At 39.6% G+C, this 27,880-nt stretch overlaps 1 long non-coding RNA gene across 2 annotated transcripts in view; it reads left to right on the top strand.

The window, feature by feature from the left end:
* The window catches only part of LOC131836564 (uncharacterized), a 125,779-nt gene that overhangs the window by 35,873 nt on the left and 62,026 nt on the right, over positions 1 to 27,880 (top strand). Inside the window, exon 1 of one of the 2 annotated variants that reach the window (XR_009355674.1) lies at positions 22,585 to 22,658. The exons of the other annotated variant lie outside the window; for it this stretch is intronic. This is a non-coding gene — a long non-coding RNA (uncharacterized LOC131836564). Of the gene's footprint in view, positions 1 to 22,584; positions 22,659 to 27,880 lie in introns of those variants that run through there. 2 annotated transcript variants of the gene reach the window in all.

The following is a 27,880-nucleotide window of genomic DNA, read 5'->3' as shown; positions in this document are numbered from 1 at the left end:
TGCTGGGTATGAGAGTTGCATGTTTATTTTTTAAAGAAACTGTCAAACTGTTTTCTAAAGTAGTTGTATCATTTTGCATTCCTATAGCAATAAACATATGATTTTGGTTTTTCTACATTGTCTCTAACATTTGGTATTTTCTTTCTTTTTTTTAGTTTAGCCATTTTGATAGGTTTTAGTGATATCTCATTGTGGTTTTAAAAATTTGCATTCTTCTTATGGCTAATAGTCTTTTCATGGACTTACTTTCCATCTATATTATCTTCTTTGGTGAAATATCTTTTGTCCATGGGTTGCTTTTTTACTGTTAAGTTTTGAGAATTCTTTATATATTCTAGATACTAGTCCTTTATCAGATATATGGCTTGCAAATATTTTTTTCCTATTATGTAGCTTGTCTTTTCATCCTCTTAGCAGAACTTTTATGGAGAGAAAGTTTTTAATATTGGTGAAATTCAGTTTATCAATTTTTTTCTTTTCTGGATCTCAATTTTGATTTCAAGTTTAAGAACTCTTCACCTAAAATGAATCATGGAACACTACATCAAAAACTAATGATGTAGTATGGTGACTAACATTACATAATTAAAAAAAAAAGATAAATAAAAAATTAACTAATTAAAAAAAGAGAAATCTTTGCCTACCCCTGAATCTGAAGATTTTTCTCCTCTCTTTTTCCTAGAAGTTTTATAGTTTCATGTTAACATTTAAATCCATGACCCATTTTGAGTTAATTTTTTTTTTGTAAGGTGTAAGTTAAGCATTGGTTATTTTTTGCCTATGGATGTATAATCACTTTGGTCACCATTTGTTGAAAAAGCTATCTTTGTTTCATTGAATTTTTTTTTATCTTTATCAAAAATCACTTCAGCATATTTATGTGGGTTTATATTTTGGTTTTCTGCTCTGTTCTGTTGATCTATGTATTCATTTCACCCCAAATGCTATACAACTTTTATTATTGTAACAACATACTAAATCTTGAAGTCAGATAGACTGATTCTTCTCAATTTATTCTACCTTTTTGAAGTTATTTTAGTTATTCTAGTGGTTTTCTTTTCCATATAAATTTTAAATAATATTGCCTTTATCTATAAAAATCTCATTGCAATTTGAAAGTGATTATATATATTTTTTGATCAATTTTTTTGTTAACATATAATGTATTGTTTCAGGGGTACAGGTCTGTGATTCATCAGTCTTACACAATTTCACAGCACTCACCATAGCACATACCCTCCCCAATGTCCACGACCCAACCCACTCCATCCCTCCCACCCCCCTCCACTCCAGCAACCCTCAGTTTGTCTCCTGAGATCAAGAGTCTCTTATGGTTTGTCTCCCTCTTTGGTTACATCTTGTTTCATTTTTTTCCTCCCTTACCCTATGATCCTCTGTCTTGTTTATCATATTCCTCATATCAATGAGATCTTATGATAATTATCTTTATCTGATTGACTTATTTCACTTAGCATAATACCCTCTAGTTCCATCCACATCATTGCCAATGGCAAAATTTCATTTTTTGATGGCTGCATAGCATATATCTTTATACACACACACACACACACACCCCACATCTTCTTTATATATTCATCTGTTGATGGACATCTAGGCTCTTCCATAGTTTGGGTATTATGGACATTGCTGCTATAAATATTAGGGTACACGTGCCCCTTCAGATCACTACATTTAGGGTAAATACCCAGTAGTGCGGTTTCTGGGTCATAGGGTAGCTCTATTTTCAACTTTTTGAGGAACCACCATACTATTCTCCAGAGTGGCTGCACCAGCTTGCATTCCCACCAAGAGAATAGGAGGGTTCCCCTTTCTCTGCATCCTTGCCAATACCTGTCATTTCCTAACTGGTTAATTTTAGCCATTCTGACTGGTGTGAGGTAGTATCTCACTGTGGTTTTGATTTGTATTTCCCTGAAGCTGAGTGATGTTGAGCATTTTTTCATGTGTCTCTTGGCCATCTGGATGTCTTCTTTGCAGAAATGCTTGTTTATGTCTTCTGCCCATTTCTTGATTAGATGATTTGTTCTTTGGGTGTTGAGTTTGATAAGTTCTTTAGAGATTTTGGATACTAGCCCTTTATCTAATATATTATTTGCAAATATCTTCTCCCATTCTGTCAGTTGTCTTTTGGTTTTGTTGACTGTTTCCTTTGCTGTGCAAAAGCTTTTGATCTTGTTGAAATCCCGATAGTTCATTTTGTCCTTGCTTTCCATGCCTTTGGTGATGTTTCTAGGAAGAAGCTGCTAAAACTGAGGTTGAAGAGGTTGCTGCCTTTGTTATCCTCAAGTATTTTTATGGATTCATGTCTCACATTAAGATCTTTCATCCATTTGAGTCTATATTTGTGTGTGTAAGGAAATGGTCCAGTTTCATGTGTTGGGAGAGTTTTGATTATTGCTTCAATGTCCTTACTGGTTATGGGTTTGTTTGGGTTTTCTATTTCTTCCTGGTTCAGTTTTGGTAGTTTATACATCTCTAGGAATGCATCCATTTTTTCCAGATTATCAAATTTGCTGGCATATTGTTGCTCATAATATGTTCTTATAATTGTTTGTATTTCCTTGGTACTGGCTGTGATCTCTCCTCTTTGATTCATGTTTTTATTAATTTGGGTCCTTCCTCTTTTCTTTTTGATAAGTCTGGCCAGAGAGTTATCAATCTTATTAATTTTTTCAAAGAACCAATCCTAGATTCATTGATCAGTTCTACTGTTTTTTGGCTTCTATTTCATTGGTTTTCTGCTCTGATCTTTATTATTTCTCGTCTCCTGTTGAAGTTAGGCTTTATTTGCTGTTCTTTCTCTAGCTCTTTTAGGCCCTTGAGACCTTTGTTGTTTTTTCAGAAAGGCTTGTATTGCTATATACTTTCCTCTCAGGATTGCCTTTGCTGTGTCCCAAAGATTTTGAACAGTTGTGTTCTCATTTTCATTTGTTTCCATGAAGTTTTTAAATTCTTCTTTAATTTCCTGGTTGACCCATTCGTTCTTTAATAGGATGCTCTTTAGCCTCCATGTATTTGAGTTCTTTCCAACTTTCCTCTTGTGGTTGAGTTCGAGTTTCAATGCATTATGGTCTGAAATATACAGGGAATGGTCCCAATCTTTTGGTACTGGTTGAGACCTGATTTGTGACCCAGGATGTCATCTATCCTGCAGAATGTTTCATTTGCACTAGAGAAAAAATGTGTATTCTGTTGCTTTGGATGGAATGTTCTGAATATATCTGTGATGTCCGTCTGGTCCAGTGTGTCATTTAAAGCCTTTATTTCCTTGTTGATCTTTTGCTTAGATGATCTGTCCATTTTAGTAAGGGGAGGTGTTAAAGCCCCCTACTATTATTGCATTATTGTCAATGTACTTCTTTGTTTTTGTTATTAATTGGTTTTTATAATTGGCTGCTCCCATGTTAGGGGCATAGATATTTAAAATTGTTAGGTCTTCTTGTTGGGCAGACTCTTTATGATGTTATGTCCTTCATCATCTCTAACTATAGTCTTTGGTTTAAAATCTAATTTGTTTGATATTAGGATTGCCACTCTAGCTTTCTTTTCATTTCCATTAACATGGTAAATTGTTTTCCACCCCTTACTTTAAATTTGGAGGTGTCTTTGGGTCTAAATTAGTCTCTTGCAGATAGTATATTGATGGGTCTTATTTTTTACCCATTCTGATACCCTATGTCTTTTGATTGGGGCATTTAAGCTCATTTACATTCAGGGTAACTATTGAAAGATATGAATTAAGTGCCATTGTATTGCCTGTAAGATAACTGTTACTGTATATTGTCTCTGTTCCTTTCTGGTCTATGTTACTTTTGGGCTCTCTCTTTGCTTAGAGGACCCGTTTCAATATTTCCTGTAGGGCTAGTTTGGTGTTTGCAAATTTTTAAAATTTCTGTTGATCCTGAAAGCTTTTTATCTCATCTTCTATTTTCAGTAGCTGGATATAGTTTTCTTGGCTGCATATTTTTCTCATTTAGTGTTCTGAATATATCATGCCTGGCCTTTCTGATCTACCAGGTCTCTGTGGTTGGGTGTGTTGCCAACTAATATTTCTGTGTGGTGCATAAACAATGGATCTTGGAACACTGAAAAAATAAAATAAAAAATTTTTAAAAAGCTTTAAATGACACGCTGGACCAAATGAACATCATGGATATATTCAGGACATTCCATCCCAAAGCAACAGAACACACATTCTTCTCTAGTGCACATGGAACATTCTCCGGAATAGATCACATCCTGCGTCAAAAATCAGGTCTCAACTGGTACCAAAAGATTGGGATCATCCCCGCATATTTTCAGACCACAGTGCTTCAAAACTAGAACCCAGTCACAAGAAGAAAGTTGGAAAGAACACAAATACATGGAGGCTAAAGAGCATCCTACTAAAGAATGAGTGGATCAAACAGGAAATTAAAGAAGAATTTTAAAAATTCATGGAAACAACTGAAAATGAGAACACAACTATTCAAAATCTTTGGGATGCAGCAAACGCTGTCCTGAGAGGAAAGTATATAACAATACAAGCCTTTCTCAAGAAACAAGAAATGTCTCAAATATACAACCTGACTCTAAACCTAAAGGAGCTGGAGAAAGAACAGCAAATAAAGCTTAAACCCAACAGGAGACGAGAAATAATAAAGATCAGAGCAGAAACCAATGAAATAGAAACCAAAAGAACAGTAGAACAGATCAATAAAACTAGGAGCTGGTTCTCTGAAAGTATTTTTTTTATTCTTAAAGATTTTGTTTATTTATTTGACAGAGATCACAAGTAGGCAGAGAGGCAGGCAGAGAGAGAGGGGGAAGCAGCCTCCCTGCTGAGCAGAGAGCCCGATGCAGAGCTTGATGCCAGGACCCTGAAATCATGACCTGAGCTAAAGGCAGAGGTTTAACCCACTGAGCCACCCAGGTGCTCCTCTTTGAAAGTATTAATAAGATTGATAAACCCCTGGCCAGATTTATCAAAAAGAAAAGAGAAAGGACCCAAATTAACAAAATCATGAAGGAAAGAGGAAAGATCACAACCAACACCAAAGAAATACAAACAATTATAAGAACATATTATGAACAACTATATGTCAGCAAATTTGACAATCTGGAAGAAATGGATGTATTTCTAGAGATGTATAAACTACTAAAACTGAACCAGGAAGAAATAGAAAACCTGAACAGACCCATAACCAGTAAGGAAATTGAAGCAGTAATCAAAAATCTCCCAACAAAAAAGAGTCCAGAGCCAGATGGCTTCCCAGAGGGAATTCTACCAAACATTTAAAGAAGAATAAATACCTATTCTCCTGAAACCCTTCCAAAAAATAGAAATGGAAGGAAAACTTCCAAACTCATTTTATGAGGCCAGCATTACCTTGACCCCCAAACCAGACAAAAATCCCATCAAAAAGGAGGATTACAAACCAACATCCCTGATGAACATAGATGCAAATATTCTCACCAAAAAAGTATGTTTATAATTGCCATTCTGAACTCCAGTTCTGACATCTTACTAATGTCCGTATTGATTAGGTCCCTAGCAGTTGGTACTGCCTCTTGTTCTTTTTTGAGGTGAGTTTTCTGCCTTGTCATTTTGTCAAGAGAAGAATAGATGAATGAGAGAACAAAATGCTAAAATGGTAACAACAACCTCAGAAAGTGCAAACTAAACAAATCAGAAGTGACCCAAAACCGGGAGGAAAAGAAAGGAAAAAATATACATATGATCAAGCTGATGAATAGAACAGTGCTACACACTTTATTTTGGGTGTATTTTGGTCTGTTAGGAGAAACTGCCTCCCAAAACTTTAAAGTAATAAAAACTTATATATATCCAAAAATAAGGGTAAATATAATGAAAGGATGGAATATGACTGTAAAGATGAAAATTTTTAAAGATTTTAAAAAAGGAATTGATAAGATAAGAAGTTGGTTGAAAAAGGAAAGAAAAAAATTTTTTTTGGAAAAGGAGAGAATGTGATCAGGCTGGAATACTAGAACAAAGGCATACACTAGATTTATAGTATATTTTGGTGTGTTAGAAGAAACTGTATCCCAAAGTTTTAAAGAAAGAAACACACACACACACACACACATATATATATGCACACATATATATATATGTGTATATATATACACACAAAAAAAATAAGGCTAAATACAATGAAGGGATAGAATATGACTATACAAATAAAAACTAAAAAAGATTTTTAAAAAGGCATTGATAAGATGTCAGTTAAAATAGGAAAGAGGAAAAAATTTTAAAAACATAAAAGGAAAAAAAATAAAGAACATTTAAAATTTAACTTTGAAAGACAAAAGAATCATGGGGAAAAAAGACATGAATTCTATATGTTGCATTCCCTTAGCTCTGGAGTTCCATGGTTCTCAATGATCTGTAAACTAGTTCTTGACTGGATGGTCTTGCTGATCTTCTGGGGGAGAGGCCTGTTGCAGTGATTCTCAAATGTTTTTGCCTGAGGTGGAACTACACTGCCCTTGCCAGGGGCCAGGCTAAGTAACCTGCTCAGGTTTGCTCTCAGTAGCTTTTTTTCCCTGAAAGGTTTCCATACAGCTTTGGAGGACAAAAATGAAAATGGCGGCCTCCCACTCTCTACTACTAGAGGAGCCGAGAGGTCACGGCCCTTCCACTTCAGTGAGCCCTCAGAGAAAAGCAGTCAATCACTCCTGTCCCTGGGTTTTTGTCTGTGCTCCGTGCTCATCTGGCCTGTGACTGAGTGTTTCTATCTCTGGTGCATGGCCCAGTTTGGACTCTCCAAACCCAGCAGATTCCTGCAGCATGGTCCCAGGGCGCTCCTCCCAGGGGAGGAAGGGGGATAGTCTCACAGGATCTGTTACTTGTGGGGTCCCTGCTCAAAGAGTAGTGGTCTGACTGTGCCTCAGATCATGGTTTGTGGCAAGCCCGAGCTGAGACCCCACTCCTCAGCCCCATCCCTGAAGCTGGCTTCCCTGCTCCAATACCTGGGAGCTCAGCCCCACTCGGGCAGTTCTGGTGTTTCTGTGAACCCGAGATCCTGAGACCACACTGACCCAGAGAGGATTCCTCCCCCTTCTTAGCCACTGGAGCCATGTCTCTCAATGGAGCAGACTTCTAAAAGTTCTGATTTTGTGCTCCAGGGCTCTATCACTTGCCAGGAACTGGCTGACAGAGGCTCCCTATCCCCTGGCAGTCTATCTTCCAAAATATCACCTCGGATTCACTTCTCTGCACGTCCTACCTTCAATAAAGTGGTCACTTTTCTCTTCATAGAATTGCTGTTACAGGGATGCCTGGGTGGCTCAGTTCGTTATGCCACTGCCTTCGGCTCAGGTCATGATCACAGGGCACTGGGATCGAGTCCCACATTGGGCTCCTTGCTCGTCAGGGAGCCTGCTTCTCTCCCCGCCTCTGCCTGCCACTCTGCCTGCTTGTGCACACTCTCACTCTCTCTCTCTTTCTCTGACAAATAAATAAATAAATAAAATCTTTTTTAAAAAAGAAATTGCTGTTATTCTTTTCTTTGATCTACTGTTGAATTTCTAGGTGTTCAGAATGTTTTGATATCTAACTGAATTCCTGGGACCAGAAGAAATTTAGGTCTCCTTTTCCTCTGTCATCTTGCTCCTGTCCCTTGATAGGGATTATATTAAACCTCATCAATTTGGGAGAACTGACATCTTTGTTAGAGTGAGTCTTCCAATCTGTAAACTCAGTATGTCTCTTCATTTATTTAGATCTCCCTTGATTTCTTTCACCAACATTCTGTAGCTTTCAGCACACAATTCTTGCACATATTTTCTTAGATTTATACTTAAGCATTTTTTTTTAACAATTATACAGGTTGGTGTCTATTTGTATATTGCTAGTATATGAACATATAATTGATTTGTATATGTTTATCTTGTAACCTATCACTTCATCAGATTCACTTAATAGTTTTAGGAGTTTTGTTAGTTAGTTAGTTAGTTAGTTTGTTGTAGTCCTTGGGATTTTCTGCATATGTCATCAGCAAATAGGATTTATTTCTTCTTTGTTGTGTATGCATCTCATTTCCTTTTCTTAATGTACAAAATAGAAATTTCAGCATTGTGTTGAATAAGGTTGGTGAGAGTAGGTATCCTTGCTTGGTTTCTGATCTTAGGGGAAAAGCAGTCTCACTAATAAGTATAATGTTAGTTCTAAGTTTTTTTGTAGATGCTTATTTGCAGGTTGAGGAATTTCTCCTCTACTCCTATTTTTCTGAGGGTTTTTTCTGAATATCACAAAACACAAATGAGTTTTAGATTTATCAGGTGATTTTTTTCTGTATCACTTAATATGGTATATTTAATATAGTAGATTTTACTGTATCATTTAATATGGTGGTATTCATACATTGAACCAGGTTGCATTCCTGGAAGAAGACCCACTTAGTCATGGTGTAAGTTATCTGTATATGGCTAAATTCTGTTTATTAATATTTTTTAAAAGTTTTTGCATCTATAATCATGAAGGATAACAGTCTCCAACTTCACTTCTGGGGGTGTCCTTCTTTCTAGGATAGAGGTGGGCCATGAGGAGCATCAATGGTTGGTTAGTGATTATGGTCTTGGTGGTAGCTCGCTCTTTCTTTCTTTCTTTCTTTCTTCCATCCTTTCCTTTCCTTTCTTTTTTTTTTTTTTTAAGATTTTATTTATTTATTTGACAGAGAAAGATCACAAGTAGGCAGAGAGGCAGGCAGAGAGAGAGAGGAGGAAGCAGGCTTCCAGCTGAGCAGAGAGACCGATGCGGGGCTCGATCCCAGGACCCTGGGATCATGACCTGAGCCGAAGGCAGCGGCTTAACCCACTGAGCCACCCAGGCACCCTTTCTTTCCTTTCCTTTCCTTTCTTCCTCCTTCCTCCCTCCCTCCCACCCTCCTTTCCTCTCCATCTTTCTTCCTTCCTTCCTTCCTTTCTTCTCATTCCCCCATTAAAATCTATTTTTGGTTGGAAAAGATAAACCACAGACACTGTGAGGTGTGCATGGGTGGGGGTTGTTAGGTGAGTGGGGAAGTGGAGGGTGGGGGGCAATGTGATGTATCTCATGATGAGGTGGAGATAAGGTAAGATCTGACCAAGACCTGGGGTTAAAATTATGCTTCAAACAGACTCCCTCCACCACCCCAAATACTATCAGCACTGTTGCCACACTGACACGGATACACACACACATACATGCATGCACACATAGCACACTCAGGTTTCACCAGGAAATGGAAAAATGGAAAAAGATATTGGCAGTACAAGTTAAGTGTTCTATTTGTTTCTCTTTCTTAAGCCTCCACAAAAATAACCGATGACTCTAAGATTCTGAGAACTCCCCAGTTTAGACTAAGAAGAAGGAATTCAAAGCTCCCTGTTCCACTGCTCAGGGAATAAAGCTCTGATGACTCTTGGAACTTAACTGAAGCTTTCAAAAAACAAAAACTTTAAAGTTATTTACACTCATAATTTTGATGAGTATGATGACCCTCTGGATGAACCACTTCCTCTATTGGTTCTATTAATCTGATTGGCAAGGTAAATGTTCTCTTGTCATTTTTTGTGTGTTCTAACTAATGTTGTACATATCATTTTGGGACCAGTTAGAATGTCCATTGTCTTTATATCTAGGTGTGAACATGAGTTAATGTTTTAAAAATTCTATGTAAAACAGACTCAGAATAACTTTAATAATACAATAGTGTTTCTTGTAGGTCTTCTCTAGTATATATTGCCAAGTAAAAAAATAAAGAATTAAGTTAATTTTATGTAAAAGTCAATTCACACCACAAAATCCTGAGGTATGAGCTGAATGAGACAGCATAGTCAAGTTCATTGTTTTTGTGTTGAAAATGAAATTACAGTATCATTTTGTCCTATTGAAGTCCACTTTGATAACCTTAAAAATTAGCCTCTAAAATGTATTAAATGACTAACAAAGGTTTACTTAAATTCTCATTTTTGTGTTATGTTTGATTAATAAACACCAAACAACCCGCCAACCCAGCCTAACCCTGAATATGTGTAAAGAAAGTTAAGCAGATTTGGGACATAGTGGTGCAACCTCTCAGCAGTGGCTAATCTTCTGTTAGCTTTCTCAGGACTATTTAATTTACCTCTTTTTCCCATGTGGGGCATGGACAAACTGACCAGATTTTATGGGGCCTTTTTTCTTTCTTCCTTTCTTCTCTTTTCTTTACTTTCCCTTCCCTTCCCTTTCTCCTCCTCCTTCTTTTTTTACTCACATCTTGTATTTTATTTCTTATCATTAATGGCTAATGAAAAGAAAAAAGTGAGTGTACCACCCTACTATTTTAAGACCACAAACTATAACTTACATGCTAACCCATTCCATAAAACAGGGAACCTTCCTCTAAAGCAATAATGGGCATTTATTTAAGTTTCTATGAGGCCTTCCTTTAAGATAAAATGTAGAAAGCATACAAAATTGGGTACAGATCCTTGAAAGTTACCTGGGAGACCTGAAGCTTTAGCTTTCTTAGGGTCACAGCAAATCTGTTACTCTGGTACATGAAAAATGGATCATGTGTTCCAGATGATATCTTACAAATTTCCTGATATGAGCTATGTTTCTGCCAGATAGTCATTGAATGTTGCTTGCATCATTAGGTACGTATCTCCAACTCTTTCTTTTTCTCTCAGCTACTTTTGAGTTTGGTGTAGTTAATCCTTTAAAACCAACCAAAAATCCACCAAGAGCTTTTATATTCTAGCATTTTGCTGAAAAATATCTTTAACCAAATAGATTCTTTCTTATTGTCTGCGTTTTTATGTCATCTGTAATCTTAAGTGACTCATCAGCTGTCACATCTGGTGGGCTGCAGGACTGGTAACAGAGTCACCATCTTCCAGCCTTGAAGTAGCTGGGAATTTTTTTCTGGAGTCTGCGAGGACTTTAGCCCATATACATTACTGTTGTTGTTCATTTCTGAGCCTAGTAAAAATTCCTAACTGCTCTGATGACAGACCTGCTTTCTCTCTTTGAGCAAATTGCTTGATTTCTTTGAGCTCAATTTCTTCACCCCCTAAAATGGGCATAATAACAGGCCCTGCTGAAAGGGCTGCTATAAGAATTAAGGGCAGTAATATACAAGCTGGCCCTTAGGAAGGGAAGCATGTTTGTTTGAATAATCGTTCCCTAAAGTGTGTATGAAAGACATTGGGGGTTTCCAATGTTTACATTAACAGTACTAAATCTAATGTTCTGGATGACGAAATGCCAAATTTTTTCTTGGTCATCTAGGTCCACTAAGGTGAATTTCAGCTGCTCAGAACACTTCCTGTTTTCATATTCCTTCAGCCAATGATATCCCAGACCATAATTCTAACGAACGCTTTTCTCAGGAAGCTTGGTTTTTGCATTACACATAGTTTCTCCAGAATTATGAAAAATCTACCAAGATTGCTTAATGTGTGGGATCTAATATTTTACCCTGGAAAGGAATGATGTCAGCCTGGCTTCTAAAGGTCAAGATTAATGTATTCCTTAAGCAAATGTGTATTGCATGCCTGTTGTATGTGAAGCACTGTTTCAGACACTGGGGATACAAGGGCGAATGGCATCAACAAGCTCCTGCTTTCATGGAGCTAAGAATCTAGTGGAGATGGCAGAAAAAAAGAGAGAGAGAAGGAAGGACAGGAAGGAAAAGGGAGAAAGAGAGCATAGCTAGAAGAGGAAATGATGGGAGAAAGGACCAAGAATGGGAAGAAGCTTATGTTGGAGGCCAGTGGGGCTCGAGAGGAGGAGGCAACTGCAGGGTGGTCAGAGAGGCAGGCGAGGCAGTGTCACTTAGGGGCAAGGACCATGTAGGGGCCAGATCGTAGAGAGGACTTAATTCCCAGTCTGACGAAAAGCCACTGGAGAGTGTGATAGAATCTGATATTGATTAGATCATAGCCACCCAAATATTGCCTTATTTATGGTCAACATTGATTCATAACCATTGTGTCAGGGCACTAGACTGGACAGAAGATGTGGGCACTATCTGAACATCTCACCTACCATTCTGCATTATTGCTGCCTCCCTCCTGTTTAACCTGAAACTGAGACTGATAGAGGGAAAACACTGCTAACTGGTAAAACAAAACAAAACTGCTCCTGCCTGCATTGCCACACATCTCCACTAAAGAAAAGCTCTAAGGGAGTCTATTCTGAGGGTTGGGGGAAGGGGCATTCCCCCAACATCCCCCACCCAGTGCGTTCACTAGCATGTCAGTCACATAAGCATTTGTTCTTCATTAGGTGAATTAATAGTGTGTTTCAGGACAGGGTACTCATTAATTTATATATTTATTGGGTATCTGATATGTGCCAGGCACCATTCTAAATGCTCTGATGTAGCACTGAACAAAACAGACGAATATCTCTCTCCCTGAATCTTCTAGTGGTATACAAGTATGTCATGACTTTCACATATTCCTGGGTATCCTGGGTTGCAGGGTGGGGGTGGGGTGTGTGTGTGTGTGTGTGTGTGTGTGTGTATTTTCTGGGGAGCAGTGTGGGAAGGGAAATAGTGGAAATTAATGGTGAAAAAATTATGACTTTCAGAGAAGATGATAATTGATCCAAAGCAGCAGAAACTATGCTATGCATGGTTTCAACCCTATTTGCCCTGCTTGTGGAATAGAGGAATCTCTAGGGTCTGGAGGTACCATGAAGCCAGCATTCTGGTGGTCTCAAGGACAGCTTTCTCAGCATCAATTAAGATGTCACCTGAAAAGAATCTGAACTCCCTTTTATCAGCCAGAGCTCTTATTTGCAATGCAAGAACCTTTTCTAACTCATTAGAGCAGGAAGAGTATTTACTAAAGGATAGTTCACAGAACATTAGGAAAGCCAGAGAAATAAGCTTGGAGGCTAAAGGCTAAGAGCTAGACCCCCATTCCCCACACGACTCCTCCTACAGAGCACAGTAAACATCAGGGCTCAGGACAAGTTCCAGAGCCAGTCTGCCTTCTGGAAGCTCCTTGTCTCCCCCTATCTTTGCCAGAGTTGAATTAAAAAAAGAAAATTAATGAAAAATAATGCACAATCAAAAAAATTCACAAAGCATAAAAGAATTATTGCAAAGCAAGCTTCCATATAACCACCACCCACGTCAAGAAATAGAACTTTATTAAAGCGTCCTAGAATTTCCTCCTCCTCCCAGTCCCTACCTCTACCCCTATCTCTCCTTATAGGAAGAATAGCTCTTCCTGACATTTTCTTCTGAGTCAAAAATCTTGCATCTGGGGCGCCTGGGTGGCTCAGTGGGTTAAAGCCTCTGCCTTCGGCTCAGGTCATGATCCCAGGGTCCTAGAACCAAACCCCGCATTGGGCTCTCTGCTCAGCAGAGAGCCTGCTTCCCTTCCTCTCTCTCTGCCTACTTGTAATCTCTGTCAAATAAATAAATAAAATCTTTAAAAAATTATGAAAAATCTTTTTTTTTTTTAAAGATTTTATTTATTTATTTGACAGAGAGAGATCACAAGTAGGCTGAGAGGCAGGCAGAGAGAGAGAGGAGGAAGCAGGCTCCCTGCTGAGCAGAGAGCCCGATGTGGGACTCGATCCCAGGACCCTGAGATCATGACCTGAGCTGAAGGCAGAGGCTTAACCCACTGAGCCACCCAGGTGCCCAAAATTATGAAAAATCTTGCATCTGATTGAAGAAGAGGATTCATCTTCTCTGAAAGTCATAATTTTTTCACCATTAATTTCCATATTCATATATTCTAGTCTCAAGAAATCTGGAAAAGTGAGTTTCTGGAATTACCCTAGGGAGAATAGGATTTTAAAAATGGAAATTTCCCCAGTATAGTAAGGGTTTATACAGGTTTTGAACAGCTTCCCAGCATGACAAGTGGTTGGCATCTTCTCTGATGGACAAAGAAACGTCTCAGCCTTGTTGGGTTGAATGAGGTGAAATTTCCATTTTTGTAGGTCAAAAGCAGTCCTTTGGCTCAGCCTAATAGGAAGGACAGGACAGTGTCAGTCCAGGGTCAGAAAACAGAAAATATGAGGGCGATGGAACAAAAAGAGCCAGGAAAGCCGAGGAATACTTCAAGCCGGCATCAGTTAGTAATATGAGGCTTTGCACCCATAATTTACCTCATGTATTACCTCCAGCTCCCCATGCTGCTGTATTAGAAGTGTGCAGAAGTGAGATCAATGGTTCTGTGTGATACAAGCGTGCATTGTTCAGCAGTGAGCACAGCAAGGGAGGAGCACTGTGGGAGATTAAAAGGCACTGGCTGTAAAACCGTTAAGACCAGAAGTTTCACACCTTGGTGGGAACCAGGGGAGAAACTGTCAAAGCAAGGTGAAACTAGCAGTTTTGTTTGAGACCTGACCACAAGGCAGGAGGGTGGGGAGTGCTACATTTTATAACAGTTCTATTTTTTTCTTTCAATAAAGGAATTTTAAAAAGTGAAATTCCACAGAGACAAAGAGAAAGTAGAGCTGTGAGCACATGCCGATGCCAACTGGATGAAAGTTTAAATCCAGTTAGACCTCCAAAGCAAAGGCTACCACCAAATAGCATTGCCATTGATTGAATTTCCAGGGTACCCCCAAAAAATCTGAAGTTTTATGAAATTATAAATATTCTTCCAATTTTATTACAAAAAAGTGTTAGTAATCAAATATTAGAAGTTTGACAGTATTGTGCAGAAACACAATCTGTCAGCACTGCCAACTGTATAGGGTTCCTGAGGTCACTCTCTCGCAATATTAAAGATTGCTGACTTGTAATTAGGTCGGAGGAGTAGCAAGATTTTAGTAGTACTAGTCGTAGTAGTAATAGCAGTGGTAGTTGTCGTAGTAGTAGTAGTAGTAGTAATAGCAGTGGTAGTTGTCGTAGTAGTAGAGTAGTAGAACTACTACTACGACAACTACCACTGCTATTACTACTACTACTATTATTATAGGATATTGCCCCATTGTGATGTTATCACTGAGTTATCAAGTCTTTCTTACTCTGTTAAGTAACTGCCTAAAGTAAAATGTTATCTCCTTTGATTCCTGCATGTTAAAACTTGATTGATGGTGACAATGCAATCTCATTGAAGCAAGCCACTTCCTGAGAAACATGCTTAAATATTTTCAGAAACAGACTTAATATCATTGCCCCTATATCCCCTTCCTTCCTTCCTTTCTTGGTTTCTTCCTCCCTCTCCCTCTTTTTTTTCCCCCTTTCTCTTTCTTTTCTGGGGATAGGCAGGCATTTGATGGTTTAGCACTTGAAAAAAAATGTGTCCTTAAATCCTCATCTACAAATGTGGCAATAGGTCAACACAAGAGGCTCTGAAAGGCTAAAAATAGATCTATTTGAATTGCTATCTGTATCTCCGATTGCACTGCCTGCCCTCTAATTGCAGCATTTAACCCTGAATGGAAGTATAGAAGGCTCCTTACATCAGATATCATATAAAAGACACTTGTCATTTCAAGGCAAAACTGTTTGGTGTCCTTTTTGGCATACACCATGATGCTAACGACTTTCTCTGCAAGCAACTATTGAATTGTGTTCCTGTTAGGCTGCACCGCTCCACCCCACCCCAAATCCTGAGTTATACTCTGCTCTGTTATTTTACAAGGTGCTAATTCTGCATTTTGTTCAGTTCCTTGGACATGTCCTGCAGACTCTGTGATGGATGGGTCCTGATTACTTTTGAACTTTACTTCTAATTTACTTGGCTGCCAAGAGAGTTCTGGGTCTCACATGACTAAAATCACAGCAAATCTGATTGAAGAAACATTTATATAATGGAAACCTAGTGACTTAAAGTGTCAGGTAATTGTCATTGACATTGTGGAACCACAGTATAGAGGCTTTGGGTTTAGGAGATGATGGTCTGTTCATAGCCTTTAGAAAGTAAGAATAGTGCAATGAGGTTACAGACATAGTGGTGAGCAGGAGAGGGCGGGCTCCTCCTGTCACTCTTCATCGGATTCACCTGAAAGAAAGGGAATTAGGAACTTGCCATTCACCCTCTTTATTTAAGATAGAAATAGAAGCTGTTTAGTGTTAAAGGAGCTGTTTGATCAAAGTCAAGTCTTCACACAACCTTTGTATGTAGTATTTCCAGCCCAGCAGGACCCAAATCCAAACTGATGTGCCTAATTTTTCTAGAAGGAACTTTGTACTTAGAATCCATAGCTCAGGCAAGTTGCAAAAAAATCTGTGTTCAAAAACAAAACAAAGTAAAACTCTTTTGTGTTCAACTACTGAAAACGTCGGTACTCAATCATCATTTGGACAAATTCCATTTATAGTTTTGGCCTCTATAGACTCAAAATCATGGAGCGTTGTCTTCTTGAGAAAATTCTGTAGTTCTGAAGATTGATAACAAGAAAAAACATGTTTTTTTTTTTTTTGAAAGATTTTATTTATTTATTTGCTAGCCAGAGATCACAAGTAGGCAGAGAGGCAGGCAGAGAGGGGGGTGGATGCGGGATCCCCAACTAACAGAGAGCCCGATGTGGGGCTTGATCCCAGGACCCTGAAACTGTGACCTGAGTCGAGAGCAGAGGCTTAACCCACTGAGCCACCTAAGCACCCCATGTTTTTGTTGTTGTTGTTTTTAAGAATTTTTTAAAAATTTATTTATTTGACAGAGAGAGCAACCACAAGTAGGCAGAGAGGCAGTGGGGGCGGTGGGAAGCAGGCTCCCCACTGAGCAGAGAGCCCGATGTAGGGCTTGATCCCAGGACCCTGAGATCATGACCAGAGCCAAAGGCGGAAGCTTAACCCACTGAGCCACCCAGGTGTCCCTGAGAAACAACATGTTTGATTACTAGTAATAATTTCTCCTTTTCTTCACATGCTTTTTACTCTTTATTATGATTGAGTAAAAGATGACTTACGTATGCTGTAGTTCAGAATTTAGTATTTTCTTTCTTGTAAAAATTTGAAGTAGCAACATTGATATTCTGCTTCCTACTCATTTTCACAAGATGTGAGCAATTCACAAATAGAACAGTTTCATAGAAGACACAAGGCCTAATGAAATTGAATAATTAAAAATGAAATTTAATTCCTCTAAGTTATTTTGTCTAGTTTTACAAATGTCTCTGCATCCAACAATTCAGCAAAAGATTGGAATTGTAAATAAGTTTCTATTATTCTGCCTTGTATTATTATTTAAATTCTCATATGTATTTGTTGTTTCAAAAGGTTGTATTGAGGTACCTGGGTGCCTGTCGGCTGAGCCTCTGACTCTTGATTTTTGGCTCAGTCATGACCTCAGAGTTGTGAGATCCAGCCACATGTCAGGCTCTGTCCTTGTCATGGAGTCTGCCTGAGATCCTCTCTCTCCCTCTGCCCTCCCACTCATGCACACACTCTTTCTCTCAAAAAAAAAACTTTTTTTTAATGTTTTAAAAGTATATATTTTTCTTCATAGCATTCTCCAGCTAATAATCTCCTCTTAATATTCATATTAATTTTAATCTATTTCTGTTTATTTTTTGAAAGTTTTTATCTTATACATTAAATAGATAACTTTTGCAACCACTTATTAATTGGTAAAAAGCATTTTGCTTTTGCAGTAATAAATATATACTTTAGTAAACTAAGAATTTCAATCTATAAATTGCATAAGGAGATTTTCTTCCTCAGGACACAGCTAGTTATTTTAAAGTGAATATTCAGATATTAACAAGGTCTTAATGACTCATCTTGCTCACATTACTAATATTGTACACTTCATTTGATATGGTGATAGCTCAATCACCTGATCACTGATCATACCTGGGTTCAGAAATGACAGAAATCATGTTGATATAATTGTTTGGCTTTTCGGCTTTTCAAAGGCCAGGACTAAAACCGAACTCCAATGGTAGATTTTGGTAAATAACAAAGTCAAAGTTCAACTTCAACATACTGCTATAGAGATTTGGAGAATGAAAACCGGTGCGTGCAAGATGGGAATGTGTTGTAGAGAGATGACTGATACAGCAATGCAGAGGAGCTTGCTGCCTGAATGCCTAGAGAGAATATGAGAGAAACAAGTCAAGTAGCACCCCACCCCCCAGGTTCCTGGAGAGATTCAGAACATGGCTACACCTGCAGTTGTGCAGAAGGTGGTGGGATGGGAGGCTGATGACATCAAGAGAGATCCAAGTATGCATAAGTGATCCAATCCCCTGATTTCGACTTACCCTGTAGTAGAACACGTATTCCTCACCTCCTACCCCTTATATCTCCTGCCGTCTCAAGCACATTGGCCATTTCTTTGCTTTTTGTAGAAGCTGAGAAAGCTACACACCTAGGAATTCTAGATACAGAGGAGTAGAGAAGGAGGGAGCAGATTCTTTTTTAAAAAGGGGAAGAGGGATGCCTGGCTGGTTCAGTTGATAGAACATGTGACTCTTGATCTTGGGATCATGAGTTCAAGCCCCATGTTGGCCATAGATTTTACTTTAAATAAATAAATAATAAGGCAGGGAGTTAAGTCAAAGTCCACACATTAAAGAGAAGGCCTCTCCTCCCTGAGCCCTAACACACCCTGTCAATACCAATAGCCCTCTTTCCTTATCCTGCTTCCTGTGTGTCCCTTAAAGACCAAAGAGAAGTTCTATTTTCTGGAGAAATGATGTTTAGGCACTGACATATAGGGGAACCCCAAATGCAAAAAGCTTGTTTGTCAGCCATCACCTTGCACAAAAAAAGCCCACAACTTCAGGAGTAATTCAGAAAGTGGAAGGAAATTTTTTTTAAAAACCCTAGAAATCTATAATTCATATCTTCAGAGAGATTTAAAAAAAAAAGATATTGCATCCATGAAATAAGAACTAGATGCTATGAGAATAAAAATTAGAAAGTGGGACTATGTTGAATAGTACATCTTCAGTAGATTGGTTGGAAAATAAAGCTGAGGAATTATCCCAGTATATAAAATAATATATTACAGAAATGGACAATTGGAACCAAAAAATACAAAAATAAAAGTTTGATAAGGGAGTTTCAAGATCCAGAGGAAAATAAAGAGCAAAGAAAATGAATGGGAGGACAATTATCCAATAAAGAGTATGAGAATGAAGGAACATGAGTTTCTGGATTGAAATGACCCATAAGATGTCCAAGACACACACACGAGCTCATTAAATACCCACACCAAACTATAATACCATGATATTTAAAAACACCATTGATGAAGAGAAGAGCCTAAAACCTTTTAGAGGTGGAGAAAATGGCTACAAAAAAACACAAAAAATTATATACTAAGGATTGGGAATCAGAATAATATCAACCTTTAAAATACCCACATTGCTAGGGTGTCTGGCTGGCTCAGTCAGAAGAACATGCAACTCAGTCTAAGGGTCATGAGTTCAAGCCCCACACTGGGTGTAGAGATTACTAAAAAATAAAATAAATTTTAAAAATAATAATAAAATACCAGCATTGGCAAATATGCAATAATAGAGCAATTCTTAAAAAATTCAGAGTGAAAATTTATATTTAACTATTAATCAAATGTAAAGGTAAAATAAAGATGTTTTTTATTATACAAAATTCAAAATATCACCTGTCAGTGCTCTTTCTCAGGAAGCTGATGGAAGAAGTGGCGAGGGTGGGAGGAATGGGTTTACAAGATCTAGAATAGCCTCAGCAGTTTCCCAAGGAATTGGGGGTTATACTCTCATAAAGACTGTAACTGGTACATCCAATCCACTATCCTTTAGTCTAGATCATTGCTTTCTGGTAGAAATATAATGTAAGCAATATAATTTAAATTTTCGGGGGGTACATTTTATCTTTTACTTAAAAAAAAAAAAGAGATTTCCTTTCCTTTTTTTTTAAGATTTTATTTATTTGAGAGAGAAAGAATGAGAGAGAGAGAGAGCACAAGAAGTGGAGGGTCAAAGGGAGAAGTAGACTCCCTGCTGAGCAGGGAGCCCGATGAGGGTCTCAATCCCAGGACCTTGGGATCATGACCTGAGCCAAAGGCAGTCGCTTAACCAACTTAGCCACCCAGGCTCCCTTAGGGGGTACATTTTAAAAAGGATAAAGAAATGTGTGAAATTAATCTTAAATAATATAGTTTATTTAAACCTGCATATTCAAAACATTATCATTTCAACACTAATCAATATTTAACTAATGAGTTATTTTACACTTTTTCATACCAAAGCCTCACAATTTGGTATTCATTTCACACTTAACAGCACACCTCAATTCAGACTAGCCACACTGCCAAGTGTTCCATACCCACATGTAGCAAGTAGCATATTGGACAGTATGTCTTAGGATACTTTATGTTTTAGCTGACTGACATCATGTGAAGCATGGCAAAATAGTCTTTGAGAGACTAGGACATGACAGGCAGATAATAATAGAAAAGTCGGAAAAATGGTGTGCCCAGATAGGGTGCCAAATATGGAGGCTTGGAAATAGGGATGGATTCAGATTGGTAGTGCCAACTGCTGAGACAGGGTGTAGGGAAAGAGAGGGTCCTTCCTCCCGGTCAAGGAGAGTACTGCCTTTCATACCATGGGCTCCAATTCCTGTAACTTCTCAGGAACTTTTCCCACCACTTTTCTCTCTTCTGTATCTTCATTCTCATCTTTTTTTTGGCACCCTCATCTCCCCTTGTTTGTAACAAACCCTTGTTTGTAACAAACCCTTCTGTAGCTGTTGTCTTTTCTATGGGCCCACTCAATTTCAACTGGGAATCACTCTTTTCTCTTCATTTACCCAAATTCCATTGACAACAGATGTTGCCCGCTATAGACATTGTCAGAAATAAGAAGGTGGTGTAGGTTAATTGCATCTCAATGAAGGAAACAACTGGCATTACTATGTAAACATTTTTTGAAAATTGATCTACTGCCTCAGTTCCAGGAAATTTTCCTTTGGTCCTACTTACTCTCTTCTAGATGTCACTTGAACTGCTCCCTCCATCTTCCTCCTCAGTTACCTGAGGACTACTCCCCAGTTCATGTGAGGGCCTGGAGCTCTATCCCACCATTCCAAATGACCTTGTGTCCTGACTTTGCATATAGAAGAATTCACTCTTGGCTCAGCTAAACAAGGAATTATTTGTTTTACAGCTTTATTGGGAAAAAATACAAAGAACTGGCAAAAGCTCTGAAACCACAGTTGTTCTTTATTATAATCCAGTATAAATTCTTAGGCACAGATATTACCCACAGACACCCCAGGGGTGTGGGCTGTTTCCTTCTTATATGATAGTCTTGCAAACTTTAGAAGTTATTGTAATTATGTTTGCTCAGCTGTTCCTGCAGCTTTCACCAGTACACTACTGCTGACAAGCTAAAGGAAGGCTTTTCTGTAGATTCCATAGCACTTTTGGTTAAGGTTAGAATCTGTTTCTAAGTGCTTATAGAGCTTTCATGTCCCCAAATAGGTGGATTTTCCCAAATTACAGTCTCCTCTATTGAAGACCACCAGTCTCAAAATTCCATTATCCTTTGATCGAGAGCTGCTGTGTCCACTGCCCTGATATCTTCCCATTTCTAAAGTGGTGAGTCAATGAGGCCTCCTTGGCATATGTTGAAGGGTCTCAGAGATGACCTAGACCCACCTTTTACTTCACTGATGAGAAACTGAGGCCTAGGGAGACAGTTTGTGATGGATCCAGAACTAAGCCCAGAGTTCCTAGCCTGAATTTCATTATTCTTTCCACTCTACAGAATATATGAGTGGGAGGAAAGTCAGAGAGGTAGGAGATATCCCTAAAGGTGGCAAAATAGCACGGTTCTGGGTGGGAAGAGCAGCAAATCCAGAGGACACTGAAAGGCCACTTGTTTAAGAGTTGCTAGATAGATTCCTGCCGTGGAAATGACACAGTGCCCCCCGAAGCCTGATAACGCATCTGCAGAGTGTCCCAAGAGCAACATTTCCTGAGCAATTCAGGCCACCATTAGTTCCCCAGGGCCAGGCATAACTTCTGGACAAAGAGGGTGATTCTGAAGGAAAGGCTCTCTTCTCCAACAGGGCTGTGAGATGCAGAAATCAATGAAGCAAAGGAGCCAGGACTGAAACAGGACAATCCCCCCCAGGGTAGATAGGAGAGGGAGGAGGAGCCTACAGAGAAGATGGGGCAGCCCTAGACAGGCAGGAATTTTTTTTTTTTTAAGATTTTATTTATTTATTTGACAAAGAGAGATCACAAGTAGGCAGGCAGGCTAGCAGAGAGAGAGAGAGAGAGAGAGGGAAGCAGGCTCCCTGCTGAGCAGAGAGCCCGATGCGGGACTCGATCCTAGGACCCTGAGATCATGAGCCGAAGGCAGTGACTTAACCCACTGAGCCACCCAGACCGACAGGCAGGATTTGAACCAGGGCAGGGCTGAGTGTGGGAACCTAAGACCCTCAAGAAGTAGGGCCAAACATGCCAAATTCTGCAGGAATCAGAGGTGTAGACTGTAGAGGATTGGACCATCCAGTTTGTTGTGATAGGAGCAGAGCCAGATTGTGAGGGACAAAGTGAGGGGTTTATGAGGGCGTGGGGCATGAAGTGAGAGGTTTATGAGGGGGTGGGGCAAGAAGTGAGAGGTTTATGAGGGGGTGGCGGCAGCAAGAATTTATTACTTTTAAGAAGCTGGTTGCAGCATTACTTATCATATCCAAGACATGGAGCAACCTGTGTCCACTGACAGATGAAGGGATGAAAAACAGGTAACATATATATATTATATGAATATATGTGGCATATATATGTATCATATTAAAATAGAATATTATTTAGCCAAAAAAAATATTATTTCGTCACAAAAAGGAGGCAATCTTGCCATTTGGACAACATGGATGGACCTTCAGGGCATTATGCTAAGTGAAATAAGTCTGACAGAGAAAGAGAAGTACCATATAATCTCACTTATACATGGAATCTAAAAACAAAACAAAACAAAGCTCATAGATAGAACAGATTGGTGGTTTCCAGAGGCAGGAGACTGGGGGTGGACAAAATAGTGAAGGGGGTCAAAAGGTACAAACTTCCAGTTATAAGATAACTAAGTCCTAGAAACATATGTATAACATGATGACTAAAGTTGACGATTCTGTTTTGTACTTGAAAGTTGCTAAGAGCATAGATCTTAAAAGTCCTCATTATAAGAACACAAAACTGAAACTACATGTGGTGACCATGTTACCTAGACTTACTGTGGTGATCATTTGGTAACATACACAACTAACAGATCATTGTGTTGTTCGCCTGAAACTACTAGAATGTTACATGCTAATTATACCTCGATTGGAAAAAAAGCAGCGTGCTGTCGAGAGGAGATGACATCTAAGGGGGTCTAACAGGTAATCTTGGTGTTTATCAATAACAGTTCAATATATGATTTTGAGACTTACATGATACAAGGTCTGGGGAAGCTTCTCCCTTCAAGGAAGGGACTTGGAAAAAATTTGCTTTCTCTTGTCAGGAGATGTAGAAGATCTAAGAGAGAATAGTGGATCTTTGGTGGCTCTAGTTATGGTCTCAGGCCCTTTTGCCTCAGGCAGAGGATTGGCAACTGCACTCTTGTTTCCATAATGGAATGATGAATGAATGCTTGGAATGAGATTCCTGAAAGATTGCCAACTCCTGATGTAAATTGTGTAAGGAGCAATCAGAGACTGAAAGCCCAGGGTCGAATCAGAGGAGGTATGGGGGGAATTGAGGGTTGGTCTCTCAGGTCTTGCAAGGCCCCAGAAATGAAAGGAGGGGAGTTGAACTCCCCACTGGCAGTGGCCTCTGAATTCCCCGCCTTGGGACTCCATGAGGAAGGTGCTTTCGTTTCTATCACAGCTTACTAATTGTGTCCTAAAGTATGCCCAGCAAGGCATGGGAATGCTGCCTATGAGAACATTCTGCTGTTCTTTGAGCTTTCAATTCAACAGATGGAAACTCGGAGAAACTAGATGGCTCTGTTAACAGGGGACATTTTCAGATGTTTGATATGTGTTGTCCTTTCTGCCCATTCCAACAGGAGCAAGCAATGGGTACAAGCAGAACTGTAGTGTTCGGAGCGAAGACTCACGTCTCTTTTTCTCTGAGGCAGGGCAAATGGGACCAGGAAGAGCTGGGCTACTTGCCAGATGGTCAAAGGACAACTGTTTGATCTTTGGGGAGGTGGTAGTAGGAGATGGAGCCCGGTCAGCCGTAAAGTAGCCCATAAAATTGCCAGGTCTTCAGTCTTCCATTATATGGCCCTCTGGTGGTGCAGCATGAATTCAAAGCCTGGATCTGACATGAGCTGTGCCTTGTACAATTTCCTGGATATCCCTGATGTTAATTCCTTGGCGGTATCCTGACCCAGCTCTTATCTCCAGATAGCCATGGAGTAGATTGAGGGTACAGAGTCCATGGCTCTAGGGGGAGATAGACCTGGGTTCTAACTTCAGCAGAGCCATTTACTAGCTATGGCACCTTGGGAGAAATCCCAGACCCCTCCCCCAGACCTGCTGAACCAGAATCTGTGGGAGTAGAGCCTACATCATCAGTAAGCTTTCCAGATTTCTTAGACATTCAAAAATGTAAGACCACTATCTCAAGGTTTCTCCCTCTTCCATCCTTTTCTATCCGTGTTCTTAACATCAGTTTCTTATAGTAAATTCTTTTTTTTCAAGATTTTATTTATTTGATAGAGAGAGCACAAGCAGGGGAATTAGCAGGCACAGGGGGAGGGAGAAGCAGACTTCCTGCTGAGCAGGGAGACCCACGCAGGGCACAATCCCAGGACCCTGGGACCATGACCTGAGCCCAAGGTAGATGCTTAACCAAATTAGCCACCCAGGTGCTCCTCTTGCAGTAAATTCTTAATTTAAGCTCTTAGAGCAAGTGGTTTTTGTTTGCTTGTTTTTAGCCTAAGGAGCTGGACTCTTTGGAGAGAAGAATTCAGAGGTCATTGATCTTGAATAAGGAAAAAAAAAAAAATACTTCTTTTCAGTGACCTCAAGCTGAAATCAGGCATTTCCTTCCATTAGGAACATAGGCAACAAACTCCAGCTGAGCAACAGCCGTGCCTCTGACTCTTGCACCATGGGAGACACAGATATTTTCAGAGCACATTACAGTTGTTGCAGACATCTTTAAAGATCATACTCTCATCAGGATTTTGACATGATGGTAGCTATGAGTAAATAAAGAGGGACATATATTGTACCACAATTTTTTTTAAATTACTTTAATAACTATATTTCAATATCATTGGTTTCCTTTGTAATTTGTTTTAAAACATGCATTTAAAAATATTATTCAGAGAAGGGGTCCAGAGACATCCCCAGACTGTCAGAAGAACTTAAGAATCCTTGACCTAGACAGCTTCTAGGTGCTGCTCCCAGATGTAGCTAACTCCGCTTGTCTAGTTGTCTTCCTTGCTGACTGAAACCGCAAATGGATACAATTTCCAGCAGTGTGAGGGAGATAGCAGAGATGGGAATGGCCGTGAGGGTAGGAGCTTTCTTTCAGATTTCACCTATAGCTTCTGACCTGCATTGACCAGCTCCAGAAGGCTGCAGGGGCAAAGAACACAGCTCGCACATTTATTTAAGCTAGATTGGACTTCCTGACCCTTGGGTCTGGTCCTTCAGGAACACCCATCGGGCATCTGCTGGAGCACCCTGGCTGTGGAGAAACTCCTCTGTGGAAACAAAAAAGGAAGACCAGATGTTGGGGTGTCCCTCTTATCATGAATCCATGTGTCTGTGGGGATTCGGTGCACGCAGACACCCTGTTTATCCAGGTGCTCCATCTCCAGGAAAGCTGGATGCAAACACAATTGAGTAGCCTGACAAGGATAACAGCAGCAGCAGCTTTGTAAATAAATATCTCCTCATTTAAGTCTTGGACCACCCAACAACATGCATGACATCAGTGCCGTTTTACAATCATAGGAGGGGACATGACAAAAAGTAGTTCACCCTCACTTGCACTATCTCTGTTACTGTTAATAACATAATATCTGCTCTGCTCAGTAACTGCTGGATGCTGGAGACCAGGGGGTATTGAACTAGTGCAGTAAGTTACAGATGGTGTAACAAGCACTCACGAACAGGTGTTGCAGGCATGCAAGCTCCTGCATGGGAATTCCAGGGTCAGAGTTCTGTCTCCACCCCATGGGCAATGACTTTTCTGTGCCTCTGTCTGCATCTGAATCAAGGAGATAACAGTGCCTTCCCCACTGGGGAGTGGGGAGGACAAAAGGAGATAATCTATGAAAGCAGTTAGCACGTAGTAAATTCAACAAATGTCAGTAATTTTTACCAGTAATTCTATATTTGAAAAGCATCAGGAAGTTGATTATCTCCAAGTCTTTGAAGATAAGAAGGTAGAACATTCCGGGCATGCCTTAAAAAAAAAAAAAAAAAAACTGAAAAGTAATTAATTCAGACTGGTTTTAGTATGCATCTCTTGGGTTTGCCTATGCATTATATGCTCTCTTCCCCTGGTAAAAGCACCCAACTTTGCTTCGGGCAATGGCCCTACCCTAGGCCATGCGGTTCTGACGTGGTGCCTCCTCATCCCAGGCCACAGGGACTCATTTCTGTTTCCCTCTGGATTTGCTAAATTCATGGGGTGAGCAGCTGGACTGTTGACAATCCTTTTACCCGCACTATGGAGAGAGCTTGCTCAAGGAGGCATGGAGAGCGAGACAGAGCTGCGAGATTATTTGAATTTCTGGATCCATATGTCCCTGAAACTGGATACACACCAGAGGCTCCTGACTTGTGACTAAATAGTTCTCTTTTCTGCTTATCCTATTTGAATTCACTTTCCATCTTTGTCATTGAAAGAGGACTCCAAATATAGTTATATATCCCTGAGTTCTGGGTATACTTCAGTTTCATATTTTATTACTTATTTAATATTTTTGTCTGCTCACTGCTTACAAATATAATAATAATAATAATAATTCCAGAACCTAATCTTTCTCTCTGCCTGACAACAATTATCAGGTTAAATAACTTGTTTAAAGAATAAGGAGCAGAGGTGGGATTTAAACTCAAGTTTGATTGTAAATCTGAGAGTTTTCTACTATAGCAAGCCTCCTCTTCACCTTGAGGTAAAAATGCTTTCCATTTGAACACATCTTTGACATCATGATGAAAGCCAATGAGTAAGCAGGTTAATTTAGCAAAATTCACTTTAATTTTTTTTAAGGTCAAATCCTTTTTGAGAATTGTAACTGGAAGTGGTACTTTATATTACATCATTCAAGTCCAACCTGTCAGTCACAACAAAGTCCTTGTTTCCAAGAGAAAAACATGAAATTAGTGCATAGTTTACAGTGACTTCTATGCAAGGTAAACCAGGAGAGAATAAGGCTGGGAGGGTCCTTTGCCTTTGAGTAGGTTGACCTCCAGTGGGGAAAATTCACATACAATGAACCACATCTCTTGCAGGCCAGTTAGATATATGCTACCACCAGCACAAATAATGGGCTCTAGCCACAGAGAAAGGAGAAAGTATTAGTGGGAAAGGGTACCTCAGGGAAGGAAGACTTCAAGGAGGGGGAGCTGTTGAGCTATGCCTTCAAGCATGAGAATTCCTCAGAAGTATGTGTGCTCAAGTGATCCGAGAATTCACAGTCAAAATGGATCCTAGAGCACTCTAGGTTTTCACTGTGGGCCTTGCCATCTTCAAACACTGTGCTGGGAACAGGAAGACAACAGGAATCTGGGCAATCCCAGCCTCGCAATGCTGCCAGTTTGGCGGAGGCAGAGCAACAGGATATGCAGCATAAAGCTGTGAGTGTGAAACTAGGGGTAGGTGTGGTGTGCAGTGGGAGTGTGTGGCCCTGTCTCCCACAGTCAGGACATCTCAGATGGCATCTGAGGGATGAGTACGAGACTGTGGAGCAGTGGAAGCCAGTCTGGAAAACTAGCGATAACACAACTTATTGGGGGAA

This window comes from Mustela lutreola, chromosome 7 (genome assembly GCF_030435805.1).
Source record: "Mustela lutreola isolate mMusLut2 chromosome 7, mMusLut2.pri, whole genome shotgun sequence".
Taxonomy (NCBI): domain Eukaryota; kingdom Metazoa; phylum Chordata; class Mammalia; order Carnivora; family Mustelidae; genus Mustela; species Mustela lutreola.
The sequence above is the reverse complement of the archived record's forward strand: the minus strand, read 5'-3'. Positions and strand labels throughout refer to the sequence as shown.